Source organism: Podarcis liolepis (assembly GCF_965112155.1).
Source record: "Podarcis liolepis genome assembly, chromosome: 8".
NCBI classification, from domain to species: domain Eukaryota; kingdom Metazoa; phylum Chordata; class Lepidosauria; order Squamata; family Lacertidae; genus Podarcis; species Podarcis liolepis.
The window spans coordinates 80502325-80512850 of NC_139560.1; the positions used below are offsets into that span (position 1 = coordinate 80502325).

General features: G+C 45.9%; 1 long non-coding RNA gene across 1 annotated transcript; it reads left to right on the forward strand.

Moving 5' to 3' along the window:
• Positions 1 to 6300: 6300 nt before the first annotated feature.
• On the forward strand, positions 6301 to 10470 carry LOC310714468. The gene is made up of 2 exons (XR_014529810.1): positions 6301 to 6785; positions 10360 to 10470. It is a non-coding gene; the product is annotated as an uncharacterized lncRNA (long non-coding RNA).
• Positions 10471 to 10526: the final 56 nt, after the last annotated feature.

Sequence of the window (10526 nt, forward strand, 5' to 3'; positions counted from 1 at the left end):
GGTGGGATTTGTAAGAGAGCACCAGGCTGGGGAAAGCTGAGCTACTGCATGGGATGTCATTTTTTAAAATGGGGGGGGGGATCTGGCCCATTTAGCAAGAATTCACCTTGCCTTCTCCAAAGACATGGGGTGCTGTTCAGCTAAGTTCTCCTCAGAGCAGACCATGGCTTGCCCCACACCACACAGAGAACCACACAGCATAGGGACCTAGGGCAGCTCTGGGGCAGATCTACACTCATGGTTTTTAACGTTAAGGAAAGGTTTAGGAATGGTTTTCATAACCTAGATGGACAGATGGTGTCCTACTTTTTACATTCATAATGCGTTATTACCTTGTCTTATTTATTGCTTGATTTTTAACCGTTTTATGCTGCTATATCGGTGAAGCACTGTTCATATGTCCCTATGTAGCATTTTACCTTTCTTCACTGCTTTCAAACGCTGACCCCCACCCCCTCCGATGGTATTTGAGGGGTCGGTGTTCAATTTCATTTAAATTTGAAAGGCTGACATGTGGAGATAACAAAGGACAAGGAAGGAAGGAAGGAAGGAAGGAAGGAAGGAAGGAAGGAAGGAAGGAAGGAAGGAAGGATCACATTTGGTGGGGGGAAACAAGGTAAAATATGTTTTCATTAACAAGTATGCCCTGTGATGTTTTAGAACGGCATATTTAATATCGTTTTAATAGGGGAAAATAATGTTAAACAGGTCAGTGTAGATCCAGCCCTTGTGGTCCTCAAGCTACTACAATGTTCAGGGATGATGGAAACTGTAGCCCAGCAACACTGAGAGCCACAGGTTCCCCACCAGACAGTACAGGGTCACGTTGCTTCTATGTATAGCAAATGTTTTAACAGCATATTAAGTCAGGATGGGGTTTCGTAGCTAGAACAAACCATGTTCTGAGTCTGGAATCCAATGTTCACATCTTTTATTCATCGATTTCCTTCAACGTACCCAACAACCCTCCCTTTTGGAATCCTGATTATGGAAACATGCTTTGTGTGCTGCAAAACAGACATGAAAACTAAGTTCAAGACACAGCCTTCACGACAAGGTAGCTTTCAGGCACAGCTTCTGCGCCTTTGTAATAAATTCTGTTTGCTGATGTGGTGACGGAGGGGGGAACATAATGCATTGTAATTGGATATTCTGGAACTCCTGTGCACAAACACAAAATTGGCATAATTAGGCTTTCTGTCAGAAATAGCTCATTCATGTGTGGTTGCCTAAGAAAAGCCCTACCTTGGGAAAAACAAAATCCCTTCTTCGCCTCCTATCAAAGAATTCCTATGCTGATAGATGACAGCAAACACTGTTGGGACGTAACCCAGTAAGTTGCTGTAAGAGTGTGGTTTTATTAAAAGGACTACAGTAGAAATAAGTATTTAGAGTCAGGCCTACCAGATTCTTTCATGGCTGCCTGAGGCAATCTGCCTTGTGGAGGGAGGAGAGAGAGAGAATTCATCAGTGAAACCTGGGATTGGAAGTACCCCAGTTTCTGAATTAATTTCTTAGAATCCCCAGAATGAACATGGAGCTGATTTCTAAATATTGTAGTAACCTAGGCTGCATGTGCTCAGACCTAAGAGTCAGAGAACTGCTTAAGCACCAAAGCAAATAGGGTGGTGTAGTAGTGGCCCCTGCAGTTGGCAGAAAATGTGAAGCCTCTGGCTTGAAAGGCTTTGTATAAAATACTAAGAGTCCTGGCTTTTTGCCTGTACCTGGTCAACAGAGCAGTACTGATATCTGATGCTGTATTGATTTTAGGCTTCAGCTTCACAAGCCCTCATGCCTTCAAGGCATGGACTTCAAGGACCTTGAGTTACAAAGTAGGTCTAGATTTGAGGACTGCCACCTGTAGCCCTGGATCTGCCAAACCCTTATTCTTCTTCTTTGCTCTTGTGTCAAGAGATGCTCTGTTTTTCTGGCGAGAGTGAAGAAATTGAGATTATATCCCAACAAGACAGAAGTATTGTTTCTGGAGGACAGGGGGTGGGCAGGTGTGGGGAACTCTCTGGTCCTGAATGGAGTAACTGTGTGCCTGAAGGACCAGATGTGCAGCCTGGAAGTCATTTTGGACTCACACCTGTCCATGGAGGCACAGGTCAATTCTGTGTCCAAGGCAGCTCCATCTGGTAGATGGAAGTGACCATGAGGTCAGGGGCTCTCTGCAACAATTTCATCCTCAGTAGCATCAGAGACAGACAGAGGCAAATATTAATCAGGGCAATGAAGGTTTGGATTATAATAAATCACATCTGGACCTTCAACGAGAAGGCCAAGCTGTGGGGAGCCTCACTGTGACAAGCCACTCATGACTTATCTAGTGCATGCCCAGTTTATACCTAAACACACGACATTGACTACATAATCACAATTGCTTTTTAGTTTCATTTCAACCCACCCAGCTCTCTGTTCCTCCCCCCACATAGCCGATACATGACAACAACCTGTCTGAAACCAGGTAATGAAACTATAATTTCAAATTCAAACACTGTAAGGTCATTCAGACAGACACAAACCTTTAAAGAGGAAGATAAAAACAAGGCATTTCACTCAGTTTTAACCTTTAAATAAAAGATATGCTCCTCCCTGCATCTAGTGCCCCCCCCCCAACTCTACATCTATTTGCTCCTTTCGGAGGGCCTAGATACTGAATGGCAAACAGAAAGAAATGAGCCAGTTTTATATACACAAATCAAACTCTAATTCAGCTGTTTGGTGCAACAAGGAAACCATCTATACTGTGTATTCCATGGAATATTTGGAACATAATGGGGCGGGACGTTGTATGCTTTTAGGTTTCTAGACCAACTATAATCAAGCAAAGCATTTAAATGTATATCGTCCTAAGGTTCAAGCCTGCAGGATTTGTGACTCTCAAGTCATTGCTGGACTGCCTATTCCCATCAGTCCCAAGCTGGATGGCCAATGGTCAGGGCTGATCAGAGTCATAGAATCATAGAACTACAGTGGTACCTCGGGTTACAGATGCTTAAGGTTACAAATGCTTCAGGTTACAGACTCCGCTAACCCAGAAATAGTACCTCGGGTTAAGAACTTTGCTTCAGGATGAGATCAGAAATTGCACAGCAGTGGCGCGGCGGCAACGGGAGGCCCCATTAGCTAAAGTGGTGCTTCAGGTTAAGAACAGCTTCAGGTTAAGAACAGACCTCCGGAATGAATTAAGTTCTTAACCCGAGGTACCACTGTATAGAGTTGGAAGGGATCCTGACCCTCTGCAATGTAGGGCTCAACCACCAACCTTCTGGTTAAAAGCCACACACACTGACCCATTGCGCTACCTGATACATAGTCCAGCAACATCTTGAGGGCCATAGACTCATTGCCTCTGAATCAGATATTACAGCTGACACAGCATTGCTGGGGGGGGGGGGGCACCCAGCACCCCATGTCAAGTTCTCCAGCCTCCCATAATGCCTACATTGTAGTGCATTCACTTATCTGCATTCCATTTCATTTGCAGCTGCTGGGATTGGGGAAACCCAAAGTATCGCAAAACAGGTAATCTGCCTACATCTTAAGGGGAATGAGAGATGAACATGACAGGGGGCTGCTATATTTGCCTATCAAATGCCCTTTTCTTCCCAGCCTGAGCCCATGCATACAATATTTGCCTATGGCAAATTCCTCTGACATCTTCAGGATGCAATCCAGTTCTGCTTCTTCTGTCCATATGTGATGAGCCATCTGCCTTTTCTCGAATGCTGGAACCTGTCCACTCACTCTCTTGCCTTCAGCCAAGGCAATCCATCTCTGGAAGACTCTGTCCACAGCAACGAGAAATTAAGGGGAGCGCTTGGGAAAGAAGTAGGCAGCAGGGAACCAAAACATGTTCCAGTGGACATGGTGGGAAAGTTGACTCCGGTTAACTGGAGTCCAACTGTTGTTCTGCAATTAAGTAATTAGCCATACCAGCTAACTGATGGATGTGGTGAGCCCTTAAAAGAAATTTTACTCCCTTGCAGAATGCACATCATAATGGATGGTGTATGCAAGAAACCAGAGGAGAGAGAGAGAGAGTCTGGTGCATTTCCCTGTGCTCTGTGCAGATACAGTGGTATCTCAGGTTACATACGCTTCAGGTTACATACTCTTCAGGTTACAGACTCCGCTAACCCAGAAATATTACCTCGGGTTAAGAACTTTGCTTCAGTATGAGAACAGAAATTGTGCTCTGGTGGCGCGGCGGCAGCAGGAGGCCCCATTAGCTAAAGTGGCGCTTCAGGTTAAGAACATTTTCAGGTTAAGTACAGACCTCTGGAACGAATTAAGTATTTAACCTGAGGTACCACTGTATATATAACAACAATAGAGAACACTCAGTGTTGGATGGGGGACAGATTTTTCACTGCCAACATGTGTAGCAATTTGCTGTCACCTCTGTGAATGAACAGCAACCATTTAATTGAATGTTTACACACTTATTAAAATAATTATCAAGGAAAATATGAGGTCTTCCCCAGTGCCCCCAAAAGCCTCTCAGCTCTCTCCCCCCCCCCCCAACTCATCTCCCCTCAGTCATGAAATAGTGAGGGTGGTTACAATTTTCTATCTTGAAGAGTACAGAGAGCTGAAGGACAAAGCTGGAAGAGTAACCCTCTTTCCCACTTCCTCTTTCAGCTCTATGTGCTTCTCAAGGCTCAGTTCAATTCTTGTTTTTAGCCACACCCCTTGAAAAAGTTAAGTGTGTGTCTCTCTTTCTGTCTTTTGGGTGGGGGCTGATCTTGGGAAGAGTTCAGCAGAATCCCTTGTGTAGAAATAAGTGAGCTTTCCACTCTGATAATGAGTTTCAAAGCTTTACTGTTTGAAATATACTCAGAATCGCAAAGTGATTTCATGCTCTTTATTCAGCTCATAGTGGTGAGGAGGAATGAATGAATGTCCCCTCACAGTATCTGCTTTATATACATTATTTACACAATGGGCTGCACATGATTGGCTAATTCCGGAATTCTACTGTAAGCCAATCAGGTTGTGGATTCACTTCTATCTGGAGCAGGATTGGGTGGTTCCTGCCAACCAATCATACTGCTGCATTGTTCTAGGACCAATCAGACTGCTGCAGTTTGGATCCTATTCAACTCAGTACATAACACTGTTGAAAGGTCTTAAATCTAGTTACAATAAGTTACAAGAACAAAATAACAAAGTAACATGGTGCAATCAAACAATGCAGTTCAGTCCTCTAATTCCTTTACTCAGTTCAGTAAACTTTCCTCTCTCTGGTCCCAGAAAGAGATCCTCAGCTTCTTCATCACTGCAAAGCTTCTCTGCTACTGCTACTACTAGCCATCTCTGATTTCTCAGATGTCTTCTGCTGTGAGAGTTGCAGCTCAGTTTTCCGGGTAACGAGTCATTGGTCGGTTTAACTCACCGAGGTGGAAAAACACCAGCCTTCTGCTTTCAGCCAGAGTGGAACCTCTTTTTTAAGGTAAACTTCTCTTTACAGCATTCCAAATACAATGCATCCAAACACAGCATTTTATGTACATTAAATGTATAACTTTAACAAGCAGGTGGCGACTACGACATTCACTCAAAAATAAAAATGTATAAAGGGCCTAAAAAGATTGTCAAGCCCTGATCTATCGTATTTTTCACTCTATAGGACGCACCAGACCATAAGACACACCTAGTTTTTGGAGGAGGAAAACAAGAAAAAAAACATTCTGAATCCCAGATGCCAGAACAGCAAGAGGGAACACTGCGCAGCGATCCCTCTTGCTGTTCTAGCTTCAGCGATAGCTGCGCAGCCTGCATTCACTCCATAAGACGCACACACATTTCCCCTTACTTTTTAGGAGGGAAAAAGTACGTCTTATAGAGCAAAAAACTACGGTATACGGTGCTCAAAGAAGAAGAAAAGGGGGGGGAGGGAATGAGGGCTGTTTTGAAGGAAGTGGGATGGTTTCAATGGCTGGGGTTGGCGGAATTAGGAAGGATGGCCCAGATTAAAAAAATGTTCCCCTGAAAAGAATTAGGCGGTTATAGGCCTGCCTGATAAAAGTGATCAACAGAACAATGCAAATCCTTCCACAATAATATTGACCCAAACAATGTTGATGAAATTGTTAAAGGAAAGTCGTGTTGTCACCAACACAATCAGCATTGAGAGTTCACAGAACAGCCTCTCCTTTCCCTTTTAAGCTCAATTCTCATTTGTTTTGCAACTTCCATGACACATTTGTGTCCAAAATGAATAATCTTGGAATGTAATAAATATTGTGGTGCACTGGGCGGGGGGGCATTCCTGTTGCTCCAGCTACCGCTGGAGGAGAGAACTCTGGGTTTCAATCATCTGAGATCTAATAAATATTTTATCGGGTTTGCCAATTCCAAGAATATACCTAAAATAATATTACACTTCCACAACTGAAGAATGAATGGCATTCTAAATCTAACAGCTTTGCACACAGGAGAAAATAGAAAATCCATCAGCGGAATAAACAAATGAGTTATTTCTTTTCCAAAAATCTTCAGCTTCGATCTATTTTTCTTCACTTCTTATTAGTTTGTAGCAATGGATGGAAACCCTTGCACCCCCTCAGATAGATATATAGATATATCATTCTAGATTGTTTTCAGGCTAGATTTCTGCATGTACAGCTGAACATATCAGTTGGAAGTTATTACTTCCTTTTCATTCTGTGTATTTTCTTTTTTGGGCAGGATATAAAAGCAGCAGGATGCTTAGAGTGCAGTCCCCACAGAAAGGAGAGAGTGGGAGGTTCCTAATGCTCTGAAAGCACCATATACAGGTACAAGCTCACAGAAAATCATCCCAGGGGCCTTGGTGCTACCCATTAGGACATCCAGCAATGCAGACTCCGTGTATGTAGTTATCTATCCCCAAACAATTGGAGGAGATGGGGAAGAATGAGAAACAGGTCAGTCACTTCCTTCTCTCCCATTACTTGCCACATGGTGAGATGCCACCCATCGCCCTTTGCAGAGAAAGAGATTGAACCATTTTAAAGTCATCCATGCCATTATAAATTGACATCTGTTCTAGTTTGGATCTAAACTAGGGTTTAAGGATCTAAACTAGGGTTACCAGATGTCCCCGTTTCCAGGGGACAGTCCCCAGATTTGCAAATAAGTCCCTGGACAAATTCCATCCCCGGAATGTCCCCGGATTTCATCTAATGTCCCCGGTGAATGCAGCAGTAGCAGCCTGGAGCAGTTGGCTTTGGCTGGCTTCAGGAGCTGCTCGGAAGTCCCCATATGCTGGTGGTGCAGGGGCTTGAAGATGCAGCTTCCGGGCTGTCTCCACCTTCCCTGACCCTAGCAACTAAGCTGGAAAGGGAGGCTTCATGCTGCCTATCAGAGCAGCCTCCCAACTCCTACTTGCGTGCAAGCATGATCGGGGCGGGGATCTCTCAGCTGTGAAGGGAGGCTTCGCGCTGCCTATCAGAGGTTGCGTGCAAGCAGTAGGGGGCAGGGATCTCTCAGTTAGGTGACAGGAAGCCTCCCTTCCCAGCTAAAGGATCCCTGCCCCCTCCTGCTTGCACGCAAGTAGGAGTGGGGTTGGGGCTGCTCCAATAGGAAGGGAGGCATTGCACTGCCCGAGCCTCACTGCTGCCACCGCTCTTGGCCCTCCTTCCCCGCCTTCCATGCCTGACCCACCGCACACCACTTCCCCACCATCACCAAAGAACCAACAACTCAGGGACTGCCCAGGCTCATGGAGAAAGGAGATAGAAGCCCAGTGGCGTAGCGTGGGTTGTCAGCACCCGGGGCAAGGCAAGTAATTTGTGACCCCTAACCCCTAACCTGCCGCCGCTGCCAGCTTCTTCTTGCTGCTGCCTGGTCTGGTCTGGTGTGGTTCTGTCCCGCGCTCAGCGCTGCGCTGGGCGGCCGCTGCACTGTCCCTCCCCCAGATAGTCCCTCACTCTCTCTCCGCACGCCTGGCACCCACCCCCTCCACAGTGGGTGGCGACCCAGCGGCTCGGATCGGATTTGCACAGCCAGCACTGCAGTGAGAGAGAGTGAGTGAGCCAGGTAGGGGCAGAGAGCTGCGAGTGCAAGCGCGGGCCCCCCCAGATGTTGCGCCCGGTGCGGCCGGCCCCCCCTGCGCCCCCCACGCTACACCACTGTAGAAGCCTCAGAGGAAGGGGGAACGTGGCAGCTGAGGTCAAGGCGGTGGCCCACCCCTCTGCCGCCGCCATCGCTGCAGCATCAACGCCCAGAACATATAGTATGTATGTATGTATGTATGTATGTATGTATGTATGTATTTCAAGTGTCCCCAGATTCATTGGGAAAAATCTGGTAACCTTAATCTAAACCCAGCAACATTATCTTGTATTAGAATAATAGAATTTCAGAGTTGGAAGGGACCACAAAGGTCATCTAGGCCAGTCCCCTGGAATGCAGGAATCTTTTCCCCAATGTGAGGCTCAAACCCACAACCCTGAGATTAAGAGGCTCAGGCTCTACTGATCGAGCTTCTCTATAGTCAGGGATTTTCAGGTGGGCATTTTTCCACCTTGTTGAAAAATGACGACTGTTTCAGGCACTTACATGTGAAAGCAGAAGCATTTTCTGCATGTTGACTTGGATCATCATTGTGCATTAGTCCCAATTTAAAGGAAGTTACTGTGCTTGGCTCAGTCAAAACCGCTGCTCTTTGTGAGTCCCAGTTCAAATCTGAGAGTGGCTAGCTGTTGTGCATCCATCTGATCTTGCCAGTTCTCATTATGTTCACTAACCATACTGAAGACTGTCTAGTTCAGTGTTTCTCAACCTTTGGGTCCCCAGATGTTGTTGGACTACAACTCCCATCATTCCTAGCCAGCATAACCAGTGGTCAGGGATGATGGGAGTTGTAGACCAACAACATCTGGGGACCCACAGGTTGAGAACCGCTGAGAGCCTAGTTATTGTATATCCACCCCCATTCTGTACAATTGGCTTAATAGCACTGGTGGAGGAAGAGGAGTGCGGGGGGAGCGCACCGCCCCTGGCAGCATGATCCCAGTGGGGTGTGATCACAGCTGCCCCCCCCCCCGTGCTGGGCACCACACCCCCGCAGGCAGTGCGCCACACCCCCAGGACGTGCACCATGCCCTGCAGGTGGTACACCACACCCCCAGGACATGCACCAGCCTCGCCCCCGCCTGCTCTCCGCCCCCCGGTGCCGGAGCATGAAGCTCCACCACTGCTTAATAGTGCATCGTATTGCGCACCACTGAAAATTCCCCCCAAGCACTGAAAAGCAGACTACAGTTCCCAACATGGAAAGGACAACAAAAAGGGTAGTGTTATCATGGGGCTTATTATTCCAGGACATTGTAGACAACAGGTTTATTGGCTTGCATTCTTAACTCCTTGAAAAAGTAAGCTCATTCAAGTCACATCTAGATTGACCAAGGCCCTATCTGCAAGATATATTTAAAGCACTGCGATACTACTTTAAACAGAAATGGCTTCCCCCAAAGAACTCTGGGAGCTGCCGTTTGTTAAGGATACTGAGAGCTGTTAGGAGGCCCCTGTTCCCTTCACTGAACGAAAATTTTCCAAGTGGTTTAACAATCAATCACTCTTCGCAGGAGGTTCTGGGAATTGTAGCTCTGAGGGAGGAGTCAGGACCTCCAACAACAATTTATTATTTATAACCCCCCCCCCCAATCTGGGCGGCTTCCAACAAAATATTAAAATGCAATAGTCGATTAGATATTTAACATTAGACATTAAACATTCCCTAAACACAGCAAATCCACAATACCTGCCTGAAAACCTATGATACAAATTATTTTCTACCTAGAGAAGACTAACTAGAATTAATAAAGGTAAAGGTACCCCTGACGGTTAGGTCCAGCAGCGCTCATCTTGCTGCACAGGCCGAGGGAGCTGGCGTTTGTCCGCAGACAGCTTCCGGGTCATGTGGCCAGCATGACTAAGCCGCTTCTTGTGAACCAGAGCAGCGCATGGAAACGCCATTTACCTTTCCGCTGGAGCAGTACCTACTGGTATTTATCTACTTGCACTTTGATGTGCTTTCAAACTGCTATGTTGGCAGGAGCAGGGACCGAGCAACAGGAGCTCACCCCATCGCGGGGATTCAAACCACCAACCTTCTGATTGGCAAGCCCTAGGCTCTGTGGTTTAGCGCCTGAAAAACATGATTCTATCCAACTAATTTCTACTTAGAGTAGACCCACTAGAATTAATGCATATGACTAATTAAGGTTCCTCAAAATAAATAAAAAATCCTTCCAGTAGCACCTTAAAGACCAACTAAGTTGGTATGAGCTTTCGTGTGCATGCACACTTCTTCAGATACCTCAGTCATAGGTTCCTCAGTCGGTCTATTCTGACTCTTATCCACAGTATCCCACCATTCCTTATGAAATCCTCAACCAACTTTGATTCAAACTAAGAAAAAGAACCACCTAGCTGGGGTTTTGCTTCATTCAATAAAAATCACAAATGATTGCTGCATTTTGGAGTTATTTTTACTGAATGACCTCTCCAACAGCTGCTCATATTCTAAAATC